The 16,011-nt window shown below is 46.2% G+C and overlaps 1 protein-coding gene across 6 annotated transcripts in view; it reads left to right on the top strand.

Annotated features, from left to right (window-relative positions):
* PRRC2B (proline rich coiled-coil 2B) overlaps positions 1-16,011 on the top strand; it is a 549,871-nt gene that overhangs the window by 248,580 nt on the left and 285,280 nt on the right. The window lies entirely within an intron of this gene.

Below are 16,011 nucleotides of genomic sequence, written 5' to 3'. Positions count from 1 at the left end.
TTCGTTAAGGTGCAACTGTCAATTGCAATTAGTCAACTTGGTGCATTTGTAAATATTCAATCGGGTATTGCAAATAGTCTCTGGGCTTTGAGCCCGTTGGTAGTTCCTCTTCATATGTGCGTAGAGTGTCCTTACAATATACCAAATCTTGCAGCCATTGTTTAATCTGTGGGACTTTTTTGCTACCCCAGCACATTGATATTCTGCGTTTAGCCAGGAGTAATGCAATGACACAAAACTTGCGCTTAGTTGCACGCACCCCGGATATCAGGCCCAATAAACATATTCGTACATTTCAATCAACAGTACTGCCCACCATAGTGCCTAGTATTTGGGTCACTTTTGTCCAGTATTCCGCTACTTTCGCACAGGACCATGCAAGGTGTATAAAATCAGCGAAGTCGGCGTTGTAACGTTGACATTTAGAATCTGTGTAATCCATACCTACATAGTCTTGCAGGAGTATAATAGGTCTGGTGGAAGTATTTATAATGTAACATGCGTAAGTTCCCGTTGGGCGTTAACAAACCAGTTGGTGATCATGCAATAACCTATTCCTCCTCTGATAGCGGAACATCTAGGCCGAAGTTCCATTTCTGTAGCGCTCTGTGTATTGTCCCCTATATCTGCCTGCAATGTAACATATAGTCTAGACACCATGTGTTTGGCTGTAGGTGTGGTTAGCAGTATCTGTAATGAGGATAATCGCGGTGGTTCCTTGGGGTAAGATTGAAATAATTTCTTTTGGTAGTATTACCCTGCCAGATTCCCCTAATCGTAGCCTTAAAAGCTTCCCATAACAGGCCAGGGTCTTCAGTAGTAGGTTTATTTAGGTCAAAATATTCCGTTATAGCCTGACTTATGGTGTCAGTATATACTGAGTCTAGTAGCGCTTTTGCGTTAAACCTCCAAATGTATGGGGGTGGCATATAGTGGGGCTTAGTCATGGATAGTAGCACTGGGTTGTGGTCAGACTGTGTCCTAGGCAGTTGTTTTACAGATCGGGTCCATAATAGTACTTCATCAGTGCCCAACCAGTAGTCTATGCGAGACCAACTGTTATGCACAGCTGATGCGTGCGTGGCGTCCGGGGTGTCTGGTACGCCAAATATCAACTAGGCGCATGTCAGACATAATCTTTTAATTTGCCTAAAGCTTTGTGAGGTTCTACTGTTGCACCGGATCTATCCAGATCCAATATTGAAATCCCCGCCCCAAATTATTGGAATGTCTGGTAAATTGTTAATTTTGCGCCACAATGCGTGATAGAATTCAGGATCGTCAATATTTGGGCCATATGTGTTTATGATGACAACCTTCTGTCCTCTAAGGGTACCTATAATGACATAGCGCCCCAGATCATCCTTCATAGTAGCTTCTATATTAAATTGTAATACTTTTTTAAACAGTATGAGAACCCCTCTAGAATAAGATGAGTAGGACAAGCTGCAACTCTCCTCTGCCCATCTCCGTCCAATAGTATGCGTAGAATTAGGTGCGATGTGTGTTTCTTGTAGGAGTGCAATATCTATGTGCAACCTGTCGAGGTATGCAAATACATGCCGAATTTTTTTCGGGTTACTAAGCCCTCTTACGTTCCAAGTTAATAAATTTAAATGTTTCTATTGTACCCGTTCCGCAGCCACAGTCAGTTACTTACACCCACCATAGAAAAATTATAGATTGGACAGCATGCACCTTTCTCGTATCTTCGGTAAGACTTGATGTATTTTTGTATTGCTGTATTCTGGATTTCAGCGATGTTTCTTATGTGCAAACGTCTGCATAACAGTACCCAACACCAACCTTCCCACCCACTTCAGCATCCCAACCATGCCAAAGACATACCCCATAGTAACAGAACGACAACCTAATTTTGTTGGGGGAGCACCCGCTTGGGGGGTCCACCAAGTGCACACAACTCCATCCAGCAATGTGAATGTGGTCGGGCATACATTAGTGATGCAGACTCCAAGAATTATTTCAACATAAACATTAACACAGTGACCTCTAATAGGTCGTAGCTGTTCCATACACTATACTGTAACGGAATTCTCATCCTATCCCCATATGGACAATCTAGTATCCAATGAGGTACAACTTAGGAGGCGGGACAAACACTAGCATCACATCTTCCACATCTGTGCATAAAGTCCACCATTACGAGCACATTCTTCCCCCTTCTCCATATCTATAGACATAGCAAAGATCTGTGATTGTAGAGCGACATTGTTATTTAGAAAGCTCGTGTATAGTGGGTCACATCATCTGAATATTTTGATAACGTTTGAACATTAATGGTAAGTAGAAGTACTACCATCTGAGGCAGATAGTGACACTGTCTTTGAGCCCCAAGAACAGGAGTGGAACATAGTATGCAACAGCAGGTTGAGATTCTAGAACAAAGTATGCATGGCGCAACATAGTTCCTTTTGGCCGCTTGCAGTATATCCCAAGCGTCGTTGGCGTGTGTGCTAGCGCATTTTCACAAAATCGTCAGTAGCACAGCCTGGTGGCAGAGTACTCACACAAGTCTTACCAGTTAACAATGATCGAGATCAAAAGATGTCCCCCTCTCCAACGGCGCTCCGTCTGAGTCCTGGTTTTGTTCTGCGCGCTTTTGTTCCTTGCGCTTGTGGCTGAGCTTCTTGATAGTCTTGTGCTGCTTTCGGCGTCTGGAGTAGCGTGGAGCGGCCATCTTGTGTCACCCGCAGGCGAGCTGGGTAGAGCATAGCTGTTAGAAGGTGATTCTGACACTAGGGCTGCCCGGATTTTTCACTTTTTGAGCACCTAATTCTGGAGCGTTTACTGTGGGGGAGCCTCATAATCTGGGACTCATCCACAGTGAACTCATAATGGAGACTGCATGGAGATTTTACTGGTGTCCGCCTGGCTTGACTAGGCCGCTGCGCAGCAGCTGGAGTATGGGACACTGTGCTGGTTACATGCAGACACGGGTGTACATGCGTGTGCACACGTGTAGGAGCTGCGCAGGGGAGATTCCTAGCGTGCGCAGTCCGAGATAAGCTACAGAGTGAATGGTGTGGCAGGACTTATGCAGAATTGGGTGGTGACATGGATTAGGCTTTATACCCTGGGAAGGAACATGCCAGGGAAAGTCAGTGTGTTTTACTGTGTTTTTACTTCATTATTCCCCTATGGGTATGTGGGGCCCATGGCTAAAATGACTTCCACAAAGCCTACAGATTCCAGACATGCACTAAAGTCCATTGTAGAGTAGGTGAAAATAAGTATTCTGCAGAGTCCAAAGTCATATTTGTACTGCTTTTGGGTCATGTAGAACTGTCATATTTCTCTGAGCCAGCCATGACCAGACCCAGGCTGAGGGTTGACCTCAGCTGGATGGATTGATAATCTTTCTTCCACAAGCTATGGCCTCCTCTCCACAAAGATGGGTGGGGCTACAGGCTCATCCATTAGCAGCTGTCAATGGGTGCCAGGCACCAGGCTGCACCAAGAAGGAAAGAGTTGGGTTTCAGAGGCCATGTGGCCAGAGACACTGGACGACTCCATTTTTAACAAACCAAGAGGCTGGACAAGAAGGAGGGAGCAGGGGCAGGGAAGTGATGTGTTGCTGTTTGATAGGACCCACAGAGACTTTCTGCCAGCCCCCTACTCAACTTTTAAAAAGTACTTGCACATGAAGAGAAGCTCTCTCTGGGGTGGGGTCTGCTGAGGTGGAAGGTGCTGGAGCCTGGCAATGGGCTGTTGGAAGGAGAGACCCCCTGACTGTCACCCAGGCCCCTAACAGCACCAGACGAAGCGCCCAGGACCGGTGCACAGAAGCAGGGGCTTCTGCGCAAGGAGAAGAGAGGCACAGGAGGAGAGCCAGGCGAAAGGCTGGCGCAGGGAGCCAGTGCAGACCGCTCCCTGCAGAGTGCACCCTCTTGGCGACCCGGAGAGTGAAGGAGAGTGCTCCCAGTGGCTGGGGGGTGCCACCAGAAGCAAGAAGATGCAAATGTGGGGCAGATCGGACCTCCAGGGGCTGAGATATGGCCCCCAGAAGGTGAGAGACCTTGGACCTGTGGCCCCCTGACAGCGAAGCGCGTGAGGCTCCGGCGCTGGTCCAGGAAAGGCCCCTGGGGTGGGTCAGGTCCCGGGGACTGCCCTCCAACGTGGAGAGCCTGCGGGGGTCCAGGGTGGGACCGGGGCCCCGGACAAGGAAGGAGGAGCCAGGGGCCCAGGTGGGACCGGGCCCCCAACCAAAGCGCGGAGCGACCGGGTGTGGGCTTTCCACGTTGCATACCCTTAGCCGTGGGTCCTGGTGGGACCGGGCTCCCCACCGAGGCCCCAGAAAGCGGCAGGAGCTTGAAGCGCCCCATGATGCCTTGCAAGGCATGAGGAATGGATTGTTTTTGGCGTTTTGGTGGCCCCCAGAGGAGAGGGGTCACCCTTGAGTGTGAAAAGGTGCTGGGGGAGCTGCTGGAGCAGCGCAGTCTCGCCCCCAGCACAAAGCTAAGTCCCACCCTAAGTTTGTTGAGAATTTAAAAAGAATAACCCCTCAACTCTCAGCAAAGATTGCATCACCTCCTAGGCTGGAACTTTTGTTCTACAGCTGGGGGTTCATGGAGAAGTGCATCAAAGATTGAAGGGCTGAGATGGCGTAATTGCACTGAAATGCATTTATTAATGGTTCTTTCTTTTAGAGGGACTGATGTTCAATGTGAAGTACTGGTGTAAGGTGATGTCGCAAGCAAAGTGGATTTAAGTGGCTAGACACTCCTGCTAGGGTGTCTGACGGTATTTACAACTTAATCCTGTGATCATCTGTGATGCCTTTAGGGTCTGTAATTGCAATGCATTTTTAATGATATCCAAATGTGCTAAGTACTGTCATTCTAAAGTGTGCGTAAACATGTAGTCTTGCTGCTGCGCTTAGGTGAAGACCCCAGACTGTTAGCCCTTAAGATGTAGAGGTGTATACTTTAGGGTCAGTAGGAGATGCTTGGTCAGGGTCATGTGTCACTAAGGCAGGTGTATCCCTGTTTAATGCCTGTTGAGGTAATGAGAGGGGGACGCCACTGGGATGGTGCCAGTGCGCAAGGCCCTCGCTCCAGGATAGGTTCAACTAATTGCATTGGGGGCAAGATGATGTGCATACATGGGAGTGGTGGTACTAGACCCCACCCCCCCTGCGGTAGGGGTGGAGATGTTATGCAATGTCACAAAGTAATTCCAACAGCTTATGTATATTTGTAAATTGGTGTATAGTATTGAGTGGTGTGTGTTTAATAAATGTACTCTTACTTTTATAAAGCAAAGTACAGACTGGACAATCAATTGTTGAGTGTTATTTTTGCGCACCTGCAAATGGTGATTACTAGCCCACACCACCTCCCTTGAGTAAGCCTCAGACTGCTCTGCAACGCTACCCTCAGAGTCAGGCTCTGCCCTAGGGTGTTTGGTTCCCAGTGAAAGACAAATGTGTCCTGTTATTTGTGCAGGCCTCACAGATGCTGCCTCGTTTTCCAACATTAGCATATTCTGTTCCAAGTTCTCGCAGTTTCTTTTTCGCGGGGTTAAATTCTTTTTGCGCCAGTTGTACCGTCATAGTGAAGTCTGGATAAAACTCCAGTGCATTTCCCTGGTAGTTGATCTGGCGCTTCTCCCGAGCCAATCGCAAAATAACATCTCGATCCCTGTAATTGAGCACCCGGGCGATAATCTGCCTTGGGCCAGGCTTGGGTCGCGGTGCCAGTGATCTGTGTGCGCGTTCGATCAGGAGGACAGCTGAGAAATGTTCTGCACCAAACACGTTACGTATCATGTCTTCTACATATGTTTCTATCCTCTCCGTGTTTGTGGATTCCGGCACTCCCGCGATTCTGATATTGCGCCGAGATCTCTCTCTCCCAAATCCTCCGCTTTATTTTTGATGACTTCTAGCAATTTTTTCATTTCCGTGCATTTTTGTGTCGTGTTGTGCGATTCGTCCTCCACCGCCGTGATGAGATTCTCAGCCTCAACAAGGCGCTCACCATGCTTGTCTAGTTTAGCCGCCATATTATCAACCCTCAGTGTGATGGTGTCTAGTTTCCCATTAATGTCCTGCAGGCTTTGCTGTATCACCTGCAGAACACATTCCATGCCATTGCGTGCTGTGGGTTCATTGTCAAGTTCGGTATCCAAATGCGCCGTGGCACCCTTGGGGTCTTTTCGTTTCAAATGGCAGCTTAGACTGTTGCTTATCTGGCCTCCCATCCTCACCAGATTTGTTTTTATATTCTCGCGAAGGAAGCGACGGCGTGGCTCCCGGCGCGTGTGTGGTGGTGCGCACTTTACAATTCCCTCGAAGATGGCTGCCCAATTATGTGGAATCTGCCGTTAATCCAACATTACAATAGAGCACAGTGGATATTGAACCATTTGAGGAGGAGGCGCGTAAATGGTCTGTATATAACACAGCAGATACTCTAAAAAAATAAATAAAAAAAAATGTTTTTATTTTCTTCCGTTATAGAGATGTAGCAGCTGGTGAACGGGTCAAGTATGCAGCTGTATTGGAGATCACCGCATTTGTCAGTCTCTTAGTGCAGCCAGCACCGCCATTAGCCATATTGACTGACTGGTTCCCACAGGATAAGGGTGGCAGGACAGACCAGGGTTAGCTGGTGTAGTTTTTCTCACCTCCGGGTATGGGATGTCCGCATCAACAACAGGCTCGTGAGTAGCATGTGAGCGAGAGCCATCATACCCGTATGAGGCTGCCTGCGAGCGAATGTCTCCACACGAAAGGCGTCCCCGAGTCTCCCCGCATTTACCAAATCAGGATGTCATTTACAGTGCATTGAAATCAGGCAGAAGTGTTACGGCTGGAAGGGGCCTCAGCAGGTATCTCGCAGTACGCAAACAACAAAGAAACTTAAAGGTCTAAAACTAGCTGAGTTGAATAGACTATCACCGGACTCGGCACAATACGTGTGCAATACATCAGCTATCACATGATGGAAAGGCGCTCAACATAATAGTTTGAGTCCTATCAGCCCACCCACGTGGCGGAGCTTCATCATGTAGGACATCTTGAACTAGGTCCGTGTACCGAAGCCCAGATGTATTGGCTTCGTGTCACTAGGCTATAGTTCAGTCAATGTGAGTGTCCTCACCACTAGTGAAGCTGATGAATGCAGTGCAAGAAGTGAAGTGATGTGTCTTAAAATGGCGGTCAAGGTAAATAGGACAATTTTATTAATATTCACCTGGACGTCAGGTTAAAAACAGTGTAGGGACAGTGTGAAAAAATCACTGTCTATTTTGCTTGGTAGTAAATCAGGCCAACATGTTTCTGCCGTAAGGTGGATGTTCACCGGCATTAGTCAGGGCCAAGCTAACTGGTATGCTACTGCAAATTACACAATTAAAGGTGCTCAAAAAAGGGAATAATGACAAAAAAAATTACATTTAACAGACCATACTTTGCCTGTGAATAGTCACATAAGTGGTCATAAGGACCATCCTACCATGTCCTCCCGATAGGTTCGAGTTTGGAGGAAGTCTTCCCTACAAAAATGAGAGAAAAACTTTTTGGTAATACAAGGTACAGTCATAGAAAATCTACTCTTTTGTGATATCAAGTACAGTAATCTGCGGATCACACAAAGTGCGACGTAGGTGATAGTCAATAAAAAACTCAGCTCAGCCATTCATAGTTGTGATAGCCGCATTACTTATGCGCTATAGAAGTCGCCAACAGATAATCTGTGCATTGTTCAACAACTAAGTTTATAAACTTACCCAACTCTGTGTGGGAAGAAAGCCTCACCTCACCCGGCAATGGCTCGGAGAATGAGGCCCCGCTCTAGACACATAAACAAGGACAGTTTTAGGGGTTGATAAATGTCACGACCTATGTCAATAAACATGCTTTAGTGAAACAAGTATTATAGAAACCTCAGTTTTCAAGATTGCCCCTAACGTTCGCCCTACCTCTGGGACCAAGGCGGGTGAACTCAACATGTCAAATTTAAAAACAATCCTCTAACATATCACAACAGGTTGATGCACCCACGTGAGTGCAGCAACTATGTCTCTACTTGCCAGCCACCCCCCCCAAAAGATAAACAAGTAGTTGAATTACTGGTGGGAGGCGCTTGTCTAATGTAAAGTAAGTCAATGAAAAGTCAAAGAAAATGGAAAACCGGTCTATGTAGAAGTTATTGAGTTACTGCTATTTTGGGCTGCAAAATAGTGCTGTGCTGACAAACTCCAATAACGTTCGTGATCCAGAGAATACACACAAAAACCTTGTATTCGAGCAGCTACTAATTAGTGCTTTGAAACGTAGCTGCGCTGATCAACTAAAGCAGCGCTCGTAATCCCTAAGTAATACCAATATCTTTGTAGACGCATAACACTCAATCTTGGCTAGCCGATAATCACCTCAAACTAAATGCTCTGAAAACTGAGTTCCTTCTCATATCACCCCCGGCGAAAAGTTCCTCCACCCAAACATGGCTCAACAACCTAACAGCACTCAATGTCCAACCCACCATCGTGGACTCAGCGAAATCCCTAGGCATCACACTGGACGCCAAGCTCAACATGCAGCTGCACGTCAGCAAAGCCACAAAAGCAGCTGATTTCCAAATCAACACACTGAGGAAAATTAAACCCTTCCTCCCTACTGAAGACTTCCAAACTGCTGTACAAGCGTTAGTCATCCCTCGAATAGATTACGGAATTGTGACCCTCAGCGGACTCCCGCTATCCACAACAGCTCCCTTAAGAGCTTCCCTGAACGCTGCCGCAAGACTCATTACTGGCTCAAGAAAACATTCGCATATTTACCCAGATTTAAAGTCCCTAAAATGGCTGCCTTTTGAAGCCAGAATACAACTAAAAATTGCAGTTATGACACACGCGGCCGTGCACCACAATGCCCCCAACTACCTCGCTCAAAAGTTGTCCATATCAGGAGGTTCGAGATCCAATAGAAGCTCAAAAAATCTACTCCTGAAACCCCGTAGATTCAGGAAAGAGAAAACTTACAAGCGCTCCTTCTCAGGAATGGCACCCAGGATCTGGAATGCGCTCCCGCCTGAAACCAGGCGTATCTCCTCCGCTGCACTCTTCAAGAAAGAGGTGAAAACCATCCTTCTGGCCAAGATCTCCTGAACCTTATAGGGGCTGGATCAGAGACTCTGCATTGCCTTGTATCAATGCTCACCTTGTCCTTTGGCACTATACCTCTACTTGATGGAGACACTACTACGCTACTTTCCTACTACCGACCAATATATGAGACACATTGGGTCACTGATTCACCCTCCTGATGCCCCCACTCAGTGCGCTCCCTATACTAAAACACTGGTATAAGCCTTCCACACACCCAAGGTGTACCTGAACACCTCTGTAATGGGATCAATGACGTGTGCCGTTATATTACCTGTTTACCTGACTGTATATTGATATGTTTTATGTATTTTATTATTATCCTTTCATGTTAGTGACTACTACATTGCTCCCATTACCTCTGTTCATTCCTACTGCCCCTACCCTGTCATTGTGAAGCGCTCTGATATCTGTAAGGATCTTGTTCGCGCTATATAAAACTTTGAATGAATAAATAAATATCTAACCCTCTTACCTGTCCGTCGGTACCTCGCGGCGTGATCTCGCGCCGAAGGGGAGGCACCGACGGTCAGTAGGGGCAGCGTTTTTATACTATAGCTGATTCGCTGATAGATATCAGCTGGTTAGAGCGCGATTAACAATGTATCATAGAGCGACGTGGTGCGCGTGCGCGCATCCCGCTCTACTATTCAGAAGGAGGGGCGGCGTGTCTCACTATCTAGGCATGCGCAAGATTTAGATAGTGTTTACTCGCATATGCGCGCCAGAGCTCCTACCGAAAAGTGAACACTACCTCGCTCATTCGAAAGGAATACCCGGAAGTGGGTTTGTAAAGAGGGATATTCTCTTTAAATAGAACTCCAAGTACACTACAAAAAGATATAAAGGAAAAGTGCCGCCAAATATACATAATTACTGGTTTCTAAAACTGTATAATCAGGAAACTTGCATGATTACATTATATTGGAGCAATGATAAAGCTACATTTTGATAAAGCCTCTAATGATGGAGGAAATATTGTGTCATATTCCAAAGGAACTTCGGTCTACACTGAGTGTGCAGTGTTCAATACAATATCTGTATGAATAACATAGACTCATCCAGACCTCCTGAACAGGGATCTACGTTAGAAACATCTATATAAGGACTCTGGAGGTCTAGTGGAATTTAGTAAACCCAAAATCAGACAAATACCAGATTTATGGTTACCTCCATGTGATGGTAAGTGTGATCAATGAAGGACACCATATTCGTATGAATGACCAAGGCTCCTCCAAAGCTTTTGGACAGTAACCTAACAATAGAGCACCAGATGGTAAGTGTGATCATCAAATAGAAACCCAAGGTATATTGTCGTTCAGCCCTGTGATGTCGGTCTTCAGTTTAAAGATCCAACGTTGTTCTTTTACAAACAGAAACCGTGAAACATCGGTAATATGTGGTGGAATATGCGGCTGTTCTAGCACCACCCACCTCAAGTCTTCAGCTTTATGTTTCATATCTAAGAAATGATTCGTTAAACAGGTGGATTGTTTGTTGCAACGAATCGTGCTCTTATGCTCGCTGATGCGTGACTTAATCATTCTTGTGGTGTGGCCAATGTATTTCTTCATACAGGGGCAAGTAATCATATAAATAAACTTCTCAGAGTTACAGTTAGTATGATTGGTCAACCGCCATGGTCTTGCTGTGCCGATGTCTATTGTCAGAGTCTTCTGTGTCTGTGGACAAGCTGCACAGCCACCACAGGGATAGTGTCCTCGTACTGGGCTGGTGTTCCAAAGGGTATTCGTCATTTCCTTTCTTTGAATTCTAGGTCTGGTATGTACCAGATTGTCCTTGATGGACGGGCCCCTCTTGTAAGCAAAGAGTGGCCGAGGTATTTCTCCTGATACCGTATTGAGGATCTTCCAATGTTTCAGAATGATCTTTTTAACTACATTAGAAAGTGTACTGAAGGTATGCACCATCGTCAATCGGTCATTAGGAGTATCTGTTTTTGTATGTTCTATGAGCGCCTCTCGGTTGTTATTAAACGCTCTTTTCCATGCACGGCGTACTAGATGATTGGGGTAATGTCGTTCTTTTAGGTTCGATGACAACTCCCTAGAATGATGTTCAAAAAGAGTGTTGGAGGAGCAATTCCTCCTCACTCTCAGAAATTGACCCACTGGTAAGTTATCACGGAGAGATTGAGGGTGGAAACTGTGATCCAGGTCCAGGAAAGGAAGTTTCTCTTTGCTGCTTTCCATCGTAAACCTAGTTGCACCTAGTCTTGCAAATCTATACATGCATCAGTTTGAGGAAAATCATGTTCTGAACCACAGCAACCCATTTTTCCATCAGGTGTTGCTGTGGAGAAGATATATTGATGACATCATTTTGATCTGGAGGGGTTCATCTGTTGAAGTGTCAGATTTCCACAACTGGCTAAACTCAAGAAACCAGTACCTGAAGTTTACGATGGAAAGCAGCAAAGATAAACTTCCTTTCCTGGACCTTCTTATATCCCCTGGAGAAGGAGGCCTACAGAGTGAACTTTATAAAAAGCCCATGGCACGTAATTCTCTACTATCTTATCACAGTTTCCACCCTCAATCTCTCCGTGATAACTTACCAGTGGGTCAATTTCTGAGAGTGAGGAGGAATTGCTCCTCCAACACTCTTTTTGAACATCATTCTAGGGAGTTGTCATCGAACCTAAAAGAACGACATTACCCCAATCATCTAGTACGCCGTGCATGGAAAAGAGCGTTTAATAACAACCGAGAGGCGCTCATAGAACATACAAAAACAGATACTCCTAATGACCGATTGACGATGGTGCATACCTTCAGTACACTTTCTAATGTAGTTAAAAAGATCATTCTGAAACATTGGAAGATCCTCAATACGGTATCAGGAGAAATACCTCGGCCACTCTTTGCTTACAAGAGGGGCCCGTCCATCAAGGACAATCTGGTACATACCAGACCTAGAATTCAAAGAAAGGAAATGACGAATACCCTTTGGAACACCAGCCCAGTACGAGGACACTATCCCTGTGGTGGCTGTGCAGCTTGTCCACAGAGACAGAAGACTGACAATAGACATCGGCACAGCAAGACCATGGCGGTTGACGAATCATACTAACTGTAACTCTGAGAAGTTAATTTATATGATTACTTGCCCCTGTATGAAGAAATACATTGGCCACACCACAAGAATGATTAAGTCGCGCATCAGCGAGCATAAGAGCACGATTCGTTGCAACAAACAATCCACCTGTTTAACGAATCATTTCTTAGATATGAAACATAAAGCTGAAGACTTGAGGTGGGTGGTGCTAGAACAGCCGCATATTCCACCACATATTACCGATGTTTCACGGTTTCTGTTTGTAAAAGAACAACGTTGGATCTTTAAACTGAAGACTGACATCACAGGGCTGAACGACAATATACCTTGGGTTTCTATTTGATGATCACACTTACCATCTGGTGCTCTATTGTCAGGTTACTGTCCAAAAGCTTTGGAGGAGCCTTGGTCATTCATACGAATATGGTGTCCTTCATTGATCACACTTACCATCACATGGAGGTAACCATAAATCTGGTATTTGTCTGATTTTGGGTTTACTAAATTCCACTAGACCTCCAGAGTCCTTATATAGATGTTTCTAACGTAGATCCCTGTTCAGGAGGTCTGGATGAGTCTATGTTATTCATACAGATATTGTATTGAACACTGCACACTCCGTGTAGACCGAAGTTCCTTTGGAATATGACACAATATTTCCTCCATCATTAGAGGCTTTATCAAAATGTAGCTTTATCATTGCTCCAATATAATGTAATCATGCAAGTTTCCTGATTATACAGTTTTAGAAACCAGTAATTATGTATATTTGGCGGCACTTTTCCTTTATATCTTTTTGTAGTGTACTTGGAGTTCTATTTAAAGAGAATATCCCTCTTTACAAACCCACTTCCGGGTATTCCTTTCGAATGAGCGAGGTAGTGTTCACTTTTCGGTAGGAGCTCTGGCGCGCATATGCGAGTAAACACTATCTAAATCTTGCGCATGCCTAGATAGTGAGACACACCGCCCCTCCTTCTGAATAGTAGAGCGGGATGCGCGCACGCGCACCACGTCGCTCTATGATACATTGTTAATCGCGCTCAAACCAGCTATCTATCAGCGAATCAGCTATAGTATAAAAACGCTGCCCCTACTGACTGTCGGTGCCTCCCCTACGGCTCGAGATCACGCCGCGAGGTACCGACGGACAGGTAAGAGGGTTAGATATGCGTCTACAAAGATATTGGTATTACTTAGGGATTACGAGCGCTGCTTTAGTTTATCAGCGCAGCTATGTTTCAAAGCACTAATTAGTAGCTGCTCGAATACAAGGTTTTTGTGTGTATTCTCTGGATCACGAATGTTATTGGAGTTTGTCAGCCCAGCACTATTTTGCAGCCCAAAATAGCAGTAACTCAATAACTTCTACATAGACCTATTTTTCCATTTTCTTTGACTTACTTTACATTAGACAAGCGCCTCCCACCAGTAATTCAACTTCTTGTTTATCTTTGGGGGGGGTGGCTGGCAAGTAGAGACATAGTTGCTGCACTCACGTGGGTGCATCAACCTGTTGTGATATGTTAGAGGATTGTTTTTAAATTTGACATGTTGAGTGCACCCGCCTTGGTCCCAGAGGTAGGGCGAACGTTAGGGGCAATCTTGAAAACTGAGGTTTCTATAACACTTGTTTCACTAAAGCATGTTTGACATAGGTCGGGACATTTATCAACCCCTGAAAATGTCCTTGTTTATGTGTCTAGAGCGGGGCCTCATTCTCCGAGCCGTTGCCGGGTGAGGTGAGGCTTTCTTCCCACACAGAGTTGGGTAAGTTTATAAACTTAGTTGTTGAACAATGCACAGATTATCTGTTGGCGACTTCTATAGCGCATAAGTAATGCAGCTATCACAATTATGAATGGCTGAGCTGAGTTTTTTATTGACTATCACCTACGTCGCACTTTGTGTGATCCGCAGATTACTGTACTTGATATCACAAAAGAGTAGATTTTCTATGACTGTACCTTGTATTACCAAAAAGTTTTTCTCTCATTTTTGTATGGAAGACTTCCTCCAAACTCGAACCTATCGGGAGGACATGGTAGGATGGTCCTTATGACCACTTATGTGACTATTCACAGGCAAAGTATGGTCTGTTAAATGTAATTTTTTTTGTCATTATTCCCTTTTTTGAGCACCTTTAATTGTGTAATTTGCAGTAGCATACCAGTTAGCTTGGCCCTGACTAATGCCGGTGAACATCCACCTTACGGCAGAAACATGTTGGCCTGATTTACTACCAAGCAAAATAGACAGTGATTTTTTCACACTGTCCCTACACTGTTTTTAACCTGACGTCCAGGTGAATATTAATAAAATTGTCCTATTTACCTTGACCGCCATTTTAAGACACATCACTTCACTTCTTGCACTGCATTCATCAGCTTCACTAGTGGTGAGGACACTCTCATTGACTGAACTATAGCCTAGTGACACGAAGCCAATACATCTGGGCTTCGGTACACGGACCTAGTTCAAGATGTCCTACATGATGAAGCTCCGCCACGTGGGTGGGCTGATAGGACTCAAACTATTATGTTGAGCGCCTTTCCATCATGTGATATCTGATGTATTGCACACGTATTGTGCCGAGTCCGGTGATAGTCTATTCAACTCAGCTAGTTTTAGACCTTTAAGTTTCTTTGTTGTTTATGTAGTTCCACTGGGGGTATTAACTTGAATGGTCGTTAAACATTTTCCCTCTGACCCTCCTCTGAAAGTTGTTGTTTATCTCGCAGTACGCTACAGCGGAGATCTGCGATCCACCTCAGTCAGTCTTCACAGCGCCCGTTACGGCTAAGCGCCACACCTTCCATCAGACGTCGCCATGCTCACTGTCCGCCATTTCACTCAGAAAAGCCATGCTCTTGCCGTTTACTCCGCACACATATATTGCGTCCGTCTGCAGTGGCAGTTGATTGATCGGCGTGAAGTGCTGTTACATGCCCGCACAAAAAATAAGGCAGTCACTCACTACGATGTGTCTCGTCGTCACCATTCGCTCTGCATCTGGTCAGATTTCATTGCACAATAGGACGCCGCCATCTTGAACCTCGGGGATCTCGTCTCGCACCGGGACGTTTTTCACCATTTGGCAGCCCTTAGTGGGCGTTTGCATCTTCGCGACCCACACATCTTAGGGACGAGACATTCCGATCTTCATTTCTGCCGGTTGCGGTCTATTTGGAGTCTGCTGGACGTATTTTATGACCACATTTTGGGCCTGACCGGCGGAGCTGTCTTAGGAGGCAGCCATTGCGCAGTGCGCCCTCTAGCGCCCCCCATATCAAAAGATATAGTAGACGCCTAAGCCTGCGAGGTGTAGCGTGTGTCCCTACCTGCACGCTGTCTGCCATTTTGGGAACCCGTTCTGCCACAGCATCGTTTGCCTGGGGATTCGAACAACCGGCAAGCAGTTCCTGCCACTCCACTGCCTCTGCTGTCTCCTCCCCCCGCCGCAGCCCTACAACATCGGGACTGCCGCCGAGCGGGGGAGTAGAGACTACAGCCCCCAGAAGCCTCCGCGACTGGCCCGGAAGTCGCGTAGCGGCGGAGCGCCTGGAGGTGCCGTAAAAGGGGCTGGTCTTGCGGCGGAGCGGGTGTGTAGACGCCTAAGCCTGCGAGGTGTAGCGTGTGTCCCTACCTGCACGCTGCACGCTGTCTGCCGTTTTGGGAACCCGTTCTGCCACAGCATCGTTTGCCTGGGGATTCGAACAACCGGCAAGCAGTTCCTGCCACTCCACTGCCTCTGCTGTCTCCTCCCCCCGCCGCAGCCCTACAACATCGGGACTGCCGCCGAGC

The sequence above is a fragment of the Lissotriton helveticus genome, chromosome 5_1 (genome assembly GCF_964261635.1).
Source record: "Lissotriton helveticus chromosome 5_1, aLisHel1.1, whole genome shotgun sequence".
Classification (NCBI taxonomy): domain Eukaryota; kingdom Metazoa; phylum Chordata; class Amphibia; order Caudata; family Salamandridae; genus Lissotriton; species Lissotriton helveticus.
This window is presented reverse-complemented; position numbering and strand designations above follow the sequence as displayed.